This window comes from Vigna unguiculata, chromosome 6, assembly GCF_037176805.1.
Source record: "Vigna unguiculata cultivar grain cowpea cultivar isolate G323 ecotype 2 chromosome 6, ASM3717680v1, whole genome shotgun sequence".
In the NCBI taxonomy this organism is placed as follows: Eukaryota; Viridiplantae; Streptophyta; class Magnoliopsida; order Fabales; family Fabaceae; genus Vigna; species Vigna unguiculata.
Window position 1 is genome coordinate 12,305,100 of NC_140797.1, and position 11,352 is coordinate 12,316,451.

Consider the following 11,352-nt stretch of genomic DNA (forward strand, 5'->3'; position numbering starts at 1 on the left):
AATGTCCCCAAATGAATACCATGAAAGTCTTGGTGCACGAAAGTTTTGAGTTCGGTGGGTTTTAAACATTACCAAGCTTGGCGGTGCACCACGACATAGCTAGATGCCTTGGTAGGGAGTTTTGTGAAAAATTGAAATTCGTGATTTTTGAGATGTGTGGGTTGGAAAGGCCTACAAATGTCCCCAAATGAATACCATTAAAGTCTTGGTGCACAAAAGTTTTGAGTTCGGTGGGTTTTGCACATGGCCTAGGTTGGCGTTGCACCACGGCATAGCTAGATGGCTTGGTGGGGAGTTTTGTGAAAAATTGAAAATGGTGATTTTTTAGATGTAAGGGTTGGAAAGGCCTACAAATGTCCCCAAATGAATACCATGAAAGTGTTGGTGCACGAAAGTTTTGAGTTCGGTGGGTTTTGCACATGGCCAAGCTAAGCGGTGCACCACGGCATAGCTAGATGGCTTGGTGGGGAGTTTTGTGAAAAATTGAAATTCGTGATTTTGGAGATGTGAGGGTTGGAAAGGCCTACAAATGTCCCCAAATGAATACCATAAAAGTCTTGGTGCACGAAAGTTTTAAGTTCGGTGGGTTTTGCACATGGCCAAGGTTGGCGGTGCACCACGGCATAGCTAGATGGCTTGGTGGGGAGTTTTGTGAAAAATTGAAATTCGTGATTTTTGAGATGTGATGGTTGGAAAAGCCTACAAATGTCCCCAAATGAATACCATGAACGTCTTGGTGCACGAAAGTTTTGAGTTTGGTGGGTTTTGCACATGGCCAAGGTTGGCGGTGCACCACGGCATAGCTAGATGGCTTGGTGGGGAGTTTTGTGAAAAATTGAAATCCGTGATTTTTGACATGTGAGGGTTGGAAAGGCCTACAAATGTCCCCAAATGAATACCATGAAAGTCTTGGTGCACGAAAGTTTTGAGTTCGGTGGGTTTTAAACATTACCAAGCTTTGCGGTGCACCACGACATAGCTAGATGGCTTGGTGGGGAGTTTTGTGAAAAGTTGAATTTCGTGGTTTTTGAGATGTGAGGGTTGGATTGGCCTCCAAATGCCCCTAAATGAATACCATGAAATTGTTGGTGCACAAGTTTTGAGTTCGGTGGGTTTTGCACATGCCCAAGTTGGTCGGTGCACTATGAGATAGCTACATGGCTTGGTATGGAGTTTTGCGAAAAAATGAAATTCGTGATTGTTGAGATGTGAGAGTTGGAATGGCCTAAAAATGTCCCCAAATGAATACCATGAAAGTCTTGGTGCACGAAAGTTTTGATTTCGGTGGGTTTTGCACATGGCCAAGGTTGGCGGTGCACCACGGCATAGCTAGATGGCTTGGCGGGGAGTTTTGTGAAAAGTTGAAATTGGTGATTTTTGAGATGTGAGGGTTGGAAAGGCCTACAAATGGCCCCAAATGAATACCATGAAAGTCTTGGTGCACGAAAGTTTTGAGTTCCGCGGGTTTTGCACATGACCAAGCTTGGCGGTGCACCACGGCATAACTAGATGGCTTGGCGGGGAGATTTGTGAAAAATTGAAATTGGTGCTTTTTTAGATGTAAGGGTTGGAAACGCCTACAAATGTCCCCAAATGAATACCATGAAAGTGTTGGTGCACGAAAGTTTTGAGTTCGGTGGGTTTTGCACATGGCCAAGCTAAGCGGTGCACCACGGCATAGCTAGATGGCTTGGTGGGGAGTTTTGTGAAAAATTGAAATTCGTGATTTTGGAGATGTGAGGGTTGGAAAGGCCTACAAATGTCCCCAAATGAATACCATAAAAGTCTTGGTGCACGAAAGTTTTGAGTTCGGTGGATTTTGCACATGGCCAAGGTTGGCGGTGCACCACGGCATAGCTAGATGGCTTGGTGGGGAGTTTTGTGAAAAATTGAAATTGGTGATTTTTTAGATGTGAGGGTTGGAAAGGCCTACAAATGTCCCCAAATGAATACCATAAAAGTCTTGGTGCACGAAAGTTTTGAGTGCGGTTGGTTTTGCACATGGCCAAGGTCGGCGGTGCACCACGGCATAGCTAGATGGCTTGGTGGGGAGTTTTGTGAAAAATTGAAATTGGTGATTTTTTAGATGTGAGGGTTGGAAAGGCCTACAAATGTCCCCAAATGAATACCATGAAAGTCTTGGTGCACGTAAGTTTTGAGTTTGGTGGGTTTTGCACATGGCCAAGCTAAGGAGTGCACCACGGCATAGCTAGATTAATTGGTGGGGAGTTTTGTGAAAAATTGAAATTCGTGGTTTTTGAGATGTGAGGGTTGGATATGCCTCCAAATGCCCCCAAATGAATACCATGAAATTGTTGCTGCACAAAAGTTATTACTTCGGTGGGTTTTGCATAAGGCCAAGTTGGTCGGTGCACCACGACATAGGTAGATGGCTTGGTGGGGAGTTTTGTGAAAAAATGAAATTCGTGATTTTTGAGATGTGAGGGTTGGAAAGGCCTAAAAATGTCCCCAAATGAATACCATTAAAAGTCTTGGTGCACGAAAGTTTTGAGTTCGGTGGGTTTTGCACATTGCCAAGGTTGGCGGTGCACCACGGCATAGCTAGATGGCTTGGTAGGGAGTTTTGTGAAAAATTGAAATTCGTGATTTTTGAGATGTGAGGGTTGGAAAGGCCTACAAATGTCCCCAAATGAATACCATGAAAGTCTTGGTGCACGAAAGTTTTAAGTTCGGTGTGTTTTGCACATGGCCAAGTTGGTCGGTGCACCACAGCATAGCTAGATGGCTTGGTGGGGAGTTTTGTGAAAAATTGAAATTGGTGAATTTTGAGATGTGAGGGTTGGAAAGGCCTCCAAATGTCCCCAAATGAATACCATGAAAGTCTTGGTGCACGTAAGTTTTGAGTTCGGTGGGTTTTGCACATGGCCAAGCTAAGCGGTGCACCACGGCATAGCTAGATGGCTTGGTGGGGAGTTTTGTGAAAAATTGAAATTCGTGATTTTTGAGATGTGATGGTTGGAAAAGCCTACAAATGTCCCCAAATGAATACCATGAACGTCTTGGTGCACGAAAGTTTTGAGTTCGGTGGGTTTTGCACATGGCCAGGGTTGGCGGTGCACCACGGCATAGCTAGATGGCTTGGTGGGGAGTTTTGTGAAAAATTGAAATCCGTGATTTTTGACATGTGAGGGTTTGAAAGGCCTACAAATGTCCCCAAATGAATACCATGAAAGTCTTGGTGCACGAAAGTTTTGAGTTCGGTGGGTTTTAAACATTACCAAGCTTGGCGGTGCACCACGGCATAGCTAGATGGCTTGGTGGGGAGTTTTGTGAAAAATTGAAATTCGTGGTTTTTGAGATGTGAGGGTTGGATTGGCCTCCAAATGCCCCTAAATGAATACCATGAAAGTGTTGGTGCACAAAAGTTTTGAGTTCGGTGGGTTTTGCACATGCCTAAGTTGGTCGGTGCACCATGAGATAACTAGATGGCTTGGTATGGAGTTTTGCGAAAAAATGAAATTCGTGATTTTTGAGATGTGAGGGTTGGAAAGGCCTACAAATGTCCCCAAATGAATACCATGAATGTTTTGGTGCACGAAAGTTTTGAGTTCGGTGGGTTTTGCATATGGCCTAGGTTGGCGGTGCACCACGACATAGCTAGATCGCTTGGTGGTGAGTTTTGTGAAAAATTGAAATTGGTGATTTTTTAGTTGTAAGGGTTGGAAAGGCCTACAAATGTCCCCAAATGAATACCATGAAAGTGTTGGCGCATGAAAGTTTTGAGTTCGGTGGGTTTTGCACATGGCCAAGCTAAGCGGTGCACCACGGCATAGCTAGATGGCTTGGTGGGGAGTTTTGTGAAAAATTGAAATTCGTGATTTTGGAGATGTGAGGGTTGGAAAGGCCTACAAATTCCCCAATTGAATACCATAAAAGTCTTGGTGCACGAAAGTTTTGAGTTCAGTGGGTTTTGCACATGGCCAAGGTTGGCGGTGCACCACGGCATAACTAGATGGCTTGGTGGGGAGTTTTGTGAAAAATTGAAATTGGTGATTTTTTAGATGTGAGGGTTGGAAAGGCCTACAAATGTCCCCGAATGAATACCATGAAAGTCTTGGTGCACGTAAGTTTTGAGTTCGGTGGGTTTTGCACATGGCCAAGCTAAGCAGTGCACCACGGCATAGCTAGATGGCTTGGTGGGGAGTTTTGTGAAAAATTGAAATTCGTGATTTTTGAGATGTGATGGTTGGAAAAGCCTACAAATGTCCCCAAATGAATACCATGAACGTCTTGGTGCATGAAAGTTTTGAGTTCGGTGTGTTTTGCACATGGCCAAGGTTGGCGGTGCACCACGGCATAGCTAGATGGCTTGGTGGGGAGTTATGTGAAAAATTGAAATCCGTGATTTTTGACACGTAAGGGTTGGAAAGGCCTACAAATGTCCCCAAATGAATACCATAAAAGTCTTGGTGCACGAAAGTTTTGAGTTCGGTGGGTTTTGCACATGGCCAAGGTTGGCGGTGCACAACGGCATAGCTAGATGGCTTGGTGGGGAGTTTTGTGAAAAATTGAAATTGGTGATTTTTTAGATGTAAGGGTTGGAAAGGCCTAAAAATGTCCCCAAATGAATACCATGAAAGTGTTGGTGCACGAAAGTTTTGAGTTCGGTGGGTTTGGCACATGGCCAAGCTAAGCGGTGCACCACGGCATAGCGAGATATGGCTTGGTGGGGAGTTTTGTGAAAAATTGAAATTCGTGATTTTGGAGATGTGAGCGTTGGAAAGGCCTACAAATGTCCCCAAATGAATACCATAAAAGTCTTGGTGCACGAAAGTTTTGAGTTCGGTGGGTTTTGCACATGGCCAAGGTTGGCTGTGCACCACGGCATAGCTAGATGGCTTAGTGGGGAGTTTTGTGAAAAATTGAAATTTGTGATTTTTTAGATGTGAGGGTTGGAAAGGCCTACAAATGTCCCCAAATGAATACCATGAAAGTCTTGGTGCACGTAAGTTTTGAGTTCGGTGGGTTTTGCACATGGCCAAGCTAAGCAGTGCACCACGGCATAGCTAGATGGCTTGGTGGGGAGTTTTGTGAAAAATTGAAATATGTGATTTTTGAGATGTGATGGTTGGAAAAGCCTACAAATGTCCCCAAATGAATACCATGAATGTCTTGGTGCACGAAAGTGTTGAGTTCGGTGGGTTTTAAACATGGCCAAGGTTGGCGGTGCACCACGGCATACCTAGATGGCTTGGTGGGGAGTTTTGTGAAAAATTGAAATCCATGATTTTTGACATATGAGGGTTCGAAAGGCCTACAAATGTCCCCAAATGAAATACCATGAAAGTGTTGGTGCACGAAAGTTTTGAGTTCGGTGGGTTTTAAACATTACCAAGCTTGGCGGTGCACCACGGCATAGCTAGATGGCTTAGTGGGGAGTTTTGTGAAAAATTGAAATTCGTGGTTTTTGAGATGTGAGTGTTGGATTGGCCTCCAAATGCCCCTAAATGAATACGATGAAAGTGTTGGTGCACAAAAGTTTTGAGTTCGGTGGGTTTTGCACATGCCCAAGTTGGTCGGTGCACCATGAGACAACTAGATGGCTTGGTATGGAGTTTTGCGAAAAAATGAAATTCGTGATTGTTGAGATGTGAGAGTTGGAAAGGCCTAAAAATGTCCCCAAATGAATACCATGAAAGTCTTGGTTCACGAAAGTTTTGATTTCGGTGGGTTTTGCACATGGCCAAGGTTGGCGGTGCACCACGGCATAGCTAGATGGCTTGGTGGGGAGTTTTGTGAAAAATTGAAATTGGTGATTTTTTAGATGTGAGGGTTGGAAAGGCCTACAAATTTTCCCAAATGAATACCATGAAAGTCTTAGTGCACGTAAGTTCTGAGTTCGGTGGGTTTTGCACATGGCCAAGCTAAGTAGTGCACCACGGCATAGCTAGATGGCTTGGTGGGGAGTATTGTGAAAAATTGAAATTCGTGGTTTTTGAGATGTGAGGGTTGGATTGGCCCCCAAATGCCCCCAAATGAATACCATGAAAGTGTTGCTGCACAAAAGTTTTTAGTTCGGTGGGTTTTGCATATGGCCAAGTTGGTCGGTGCACCACGACATAGCTAGATGGCTAGGTGGGGAGTTTTGTGAAAAAATGAAATTCGTGATTTTTGAGATGTGAGGGTTGGAAAGGCCTAAAAATATCCCCAAATGAATACCATTAAAAGTCTTGGTGCACGAAAGTTTTGAGTTCGGTGGGTTTTGCACATTGCCAAGGTTGGCGGTGCACCACGGCATAGCTCGATGGCTTGGTAGGGAGTTTTGTGAAAAATTGAAATTCGTGATTTTTGAGATGTGAGGGTTGGAAAGGCCTACAAATGTCCCCAAATGAATACCATGAACGTCTTGGTGCACGAAAGCTTTGAGTTCGGTGGGTTTTGCACATGCCCAAGTTGGTCGGTGCACCATGAGATAGCTAGATGGCTTGGTATGGAGTTTTGCGAAAAAATGAAATTCGTGATTTTTGAGATGTGAGGGTTGGAAAGGCCTAAAAATGTCCCCAAATGAATACCATGAAAGTCTTGGTGCACGAAAGTTTTGAGTTCAGTGGGTTTTGCACATGGCCTAGGTTGGCGGTGCACCACAGCATAGCTAGATGGCTTGGTGGGGAGTTTTCTGAAAAATTGAAATTGGTGATTTTTTAGATGTAAGGGTTGGAAAGGCCTACAAATGTCCCCAAATGAATACCATGAAAGTGTTGGTGCACGAAAGTTTTGAGTTCGGTGGGTTTTGCACATGGCCAAGCTAAGCGGTGCACCACGGCATAGCTAGATGGCATGGTGGGTAGTTTTGTGAAAAATTGAAATTCGTGATTTTGGAGATATGAGGGTTGGAAAGGCCTACAAATGTCCCCAAATGAATACCATAAAAGTCTTGGTGCACGAAAGTTTTGAGTTCGGTGGGTTTTGCACATGGCCAAGGTTGGCTGTGCACCACGGCATAGCTAGATGGCTTAGTGGGGAGTTTTGTGAAAAATTGAAATTGGTGATTTTTTAGATGTGAGGGTTGGAAAGGCCTACAAATGTCCTCAAATGAATACCATGAAAGTCTTGGTGCACGTAAGTTTTGAGTTCGGTGGGTTTTGCACATGGCCAAGCTAAGCAGTGCACCACGGCATAGCTAGATGGCTTGGTGGGGAGTTTTGTGAAAAATTAAAATTCGTGATTTTTGAGATGTGATGGTTGGAAAACCCTACAAATGTCCCCAAATGAATACCCATAAAGTCTTGGTGCACGAAAGTTTTGAGTTCGGTGGGTTTTACACATGGCCAAGGTTGGCGGTGCACCACGGCATACCTAGATGGCTTGGTGGGGAGTTTTGTGAAAAATTGAAATCCATGATTTTTGACATATGAGGGTTCGCAAGGCCTACAAATGTCCCCAAATGAATACCATGAAAGTGTTGGTGCACGAAAGTTTTGAGTTCGGTGGGTTTTAAACATTACCAAGCTTGGCGGTGCACCACGGCATAGCTAGATGGCTTAGTGGGGAGTTTTGTGAAAAATTGAAATTCGTGGTTTTTGAGATGTGAGTGTTGGATTGGCCTCCAAATGCCCCTAAATGAATACGATGAAAGTGTTGGTGCACAAAAGTTTTGAGTTCGGTGGGTTTTGCACATGCCCAAGTTGGTCGGTGCACCATGAGATAGCTAGATGGCTTGTTATGGAGTTTTGCGAAAAAATGAAATTCGTGATTGTTGAGATGTGAGAGTTGGAAAGGCCTAAAAATGTCCCCAAATGAATACCATGAAAGTCTTGGTTCACGAAAGTTTTGATTTCGGTGGGTTTTGCACATGGCCAAGGTTGGCGGTGCACCACGGCATAGCTAGATGGCTTGGTGGGGAGTTTTGTGAAAAATTGAAATTGGTGATTTTTTAGATGTGAGGGTTGGAAAGGCCTACAAATTTTCCCAAATGAATACCATGAAAGTCTTAGTGCACGTAAGTTCTGAGTTCGGTGGGTTTTGCACATGGCCAAGCTAAGCAGTGCACCACGGCATAGCTAGATGGCTTGGTGGGGAGTTTTGTGAAAAATTGAAATTCGTGGTTTTTGAGATGTGAGGGTTGGATTGGCCCCCAAATGCCCCCAAATGAATACCATGAAAGTGTTGCTGCACAAAAGTTTTTAGTTCGGTGGTTTTTGCATATGGCCAAGTTGGTCGGTGCACCACGACATAGCTAGATGGCTAGGTGGGGAGTTTTGTGAAAAAATGAAATTCGTGATTTTTGAGATGTGAGGGATGGAAAGGCCTAAAAATGTCCCCAAATGAATACCATTAAAAGTCTTGGTGCACGAAAGTTTTGAGTTCGGTGGGTTTTGCACATTGCCAAGGTTGGCGGTGCACCACGGCATAGCTCGATGGCTTGGTAGGGAGTTTTGTGAAAAATTGAAATTCGTGATTTTTGACACGTAAGGGTTGGAAAGGCCTACAAATGTCCCCAAATGAATACCATAAAAGTCTTGGTGCACGAAAGTTTTCAGTTCGGTGGGTTTTGCACATGGCCAAGGTTGGCTGTGCACCACGGCATAGCTAGATGGCTTGGTGGGGAGTTTTGTGAAAAATTGAAATTGGTGATTTTTTAGATGTAAGGGTTGGAAAGGCCTACAAATGTCCCCAAATGAATACCATGAAAGTGTTGGTGCACGAAAGTTTTGAGTTCGGTGGGTTTTGCACATGGCCAAAGTTGGCGGTGCACCACGACATAGCTAGATGGCTTGGTGGGGAGTTTTGTGAAAAATTGAAATTGGTGATTTTTTAGATGTGAGGGTTGGAAAGGCCTACAAATGTCCCCAAATGAATACCATGAAAGTTTTGGTGCACGTAAGTTTTGAGTTCGGTGGGTTTTGCACATGGCCAAGCAAAGCAGTGCACCACGGCATAGCTAGATGGCTTGGTGGGGAGTTTTGTGAAAAATTGAAATTCGTGATTTTTGAGATGTGACGGTTGGAAAAGCCTACAAATGTCCCCAAATGAATACCATGAACGTCTTGGTGCATGAAAGTTTTGAGTTCGGTGGGTTTTGCACATGGCCAAGATTGGCGGTGCACCACGGCATAGCTAGATGGCTTGGTGGGGAGTTTTGTGAAAAATTGAAATCCGTGATTTTTAACATGTGAGGGTTGGAAAGGCCTACAAATGTCCCCAAATGAATACCATGAAAGTCTTGGTGCACAAAAGTCTTGAGTTCGGTGGGTTTTAAACATTACCAAGCTTGGCGGTGCACCACGGGATAACTAGATGGCTTGGTGGGGAGTTCTGTGAAAAATTGAAATTCGTGGTTTTTGAGATGTGAGGGTTGGATTAGCCTCCAAATGCCCCTAAATGAATACCATGAAAGTGTTGGTGCACAAAAGTTTTGAGTTCGGTGGGTTTTGTAGATGCCCAAGTTGGTCGGTGCACCATGAGATAGCTAGGTGGCTTGGTATGGAGTTTTGCGAAAAAATGAAATTCGTGATCGTTGAGATGTGAGAGTTGGAAAGGCCTAAAAATGTCCCCAAATGAATACCATGAAAGTCTTGGTGGACGAAAGTTTTGATTTCGGTGGGTTTTGCACATGGCCAAGGTTGGCGGTGCACCACGGCATAGCTAGATGGCTTGGTGGGGAGTTTTGTGAAAAGTTGAAATTGGTGATTTTTGAGATGTGAGGGTTGGAAAGGCCTACAAATTTTCCCAAATGAATACCATGAAGGTCTTGGTGCACGAAAGTTTTGAGTTCGGTGGGTTTTGCACATGGCCAAGTTGGTCGGTGCACCATGGCATAGCTAGATGGGTTGGTGGGGAGTTTTGTGAAAAATTGAAATTCGTGGTTTTTGAGATGTGAGGGCTGGAAAGGCCTACAAATGTCCCCAAATGAATACCATGAAAGTCTTGGTGCACGAAAGTTTTGAGTTCGGCGGGTTTTGCACATGACCAAGCTTGGCGGTGCACCACGGCATAACTAGATGGCTTGGTGGGGAGTTTTGTGAAAAATTGAAATTGGTGATTTTTTAGATGTAAGGGTTGGAAAGGCCTACAAATGTCCCTAAATGAATACCATGAAAGTGTTGGTGCACGAAAGTTTTAAGTTCGGTGGGTTTTGCACATGGCCAAGCTAAGCGGTGCACCACGGCATAGCTAGATGGCTTGGTGCGGAGTTTTGTGAAAAATTGAAATTCGTGGTTTTTGAGATGTGAGGGTTGGAAAGGCCTAAAAATGTCCCCAAATGAATACCATAAAAGTCTTGGCGCACGAAAGTTTTGAGTTCGGTGGGTTTTGCACATGGCCAAGGTTGGCGGTGAACCACGGCATAGCTAGATGGCTTGGTGGGGTGTTTTGTGAAAAATTGAAATTGGTGATTTTTTAGATGTGAGGGTTGGAAAGGCCTACAAATGTCCCCAAATGAATACCATGAAAGTCTTGGTGCACGTAAGTTTTGAGTTCGGTGGGTTTTGCACATGGCCAAGCTAAGCAGTGCACCACGGCATAGCTAGATGGCTTGGTGGGGAGTTTTGTGAAAAATTGAAATTCGTGGTTTTTTAGATGTGAGGGTTGGATTGGCCTCAAAATGCCCCCAAATGAATACCATGAAAGTCTTGGTGCACGTAAGTTTTGAGTTCGGTGGGTTTTGCACATGGCCAAGCTAAGCAGTGCACCACGGCATAGCTAGATGGCTTGGTGGGGAGTTTTGTGAAAAATTGAAATTCGTGATTTTTGAGATGTGATGGTTGGAAAAGCCTACAAATGTCCCCAAATGAATACCATGAAAGTCTTGGTGCACGAAAGTTTTGAGTTCGGTGGGTTTTAAACATTACCAAGCTTGGCGGTGCACCACGGCATAGCTAGATGGCTTGGTGGGGAGTTTTGTGAAAAATTGAAATTCGTGGTTTTTGAGATGTGAGGGTTGGAAAGGCCTACAAATGTCCCCAAATGAATACCATGAAAGTCTTGGTGCACGAAAGTTTTTAGTTCGGCGGGTTTTGCATATGGCCAAGTTCGTCGGTGCACCACGACATAGCTAAATGGCTTGGTGGGGAGTTTTGTGAAAAAATGAAATTCGTGATTTTTGAGATGTGAGGGTTGAAAAGGCCTATAAATGTCCCCAAATGAATACCATGAAAGTCTTGGTGCACGAAAGTTTTAAGTTCGGTGTGTTTTGCACATGGCCAAGTTGGTCGGTGCACCACAGCAGAGCTAGATGGCTTGGTGGGGAGTTTTGTGAAAAATTGAAATTCGTGATTTTTGAGATGTGATGGTTGGAAAAGCCTACAAATGTCCCCATATGAATACCATGAACGTCTTGGTGCACGAAAGTTTTGAGTTCGGTAGGTTTTGCACATGGCCAAGGTTGGCGGT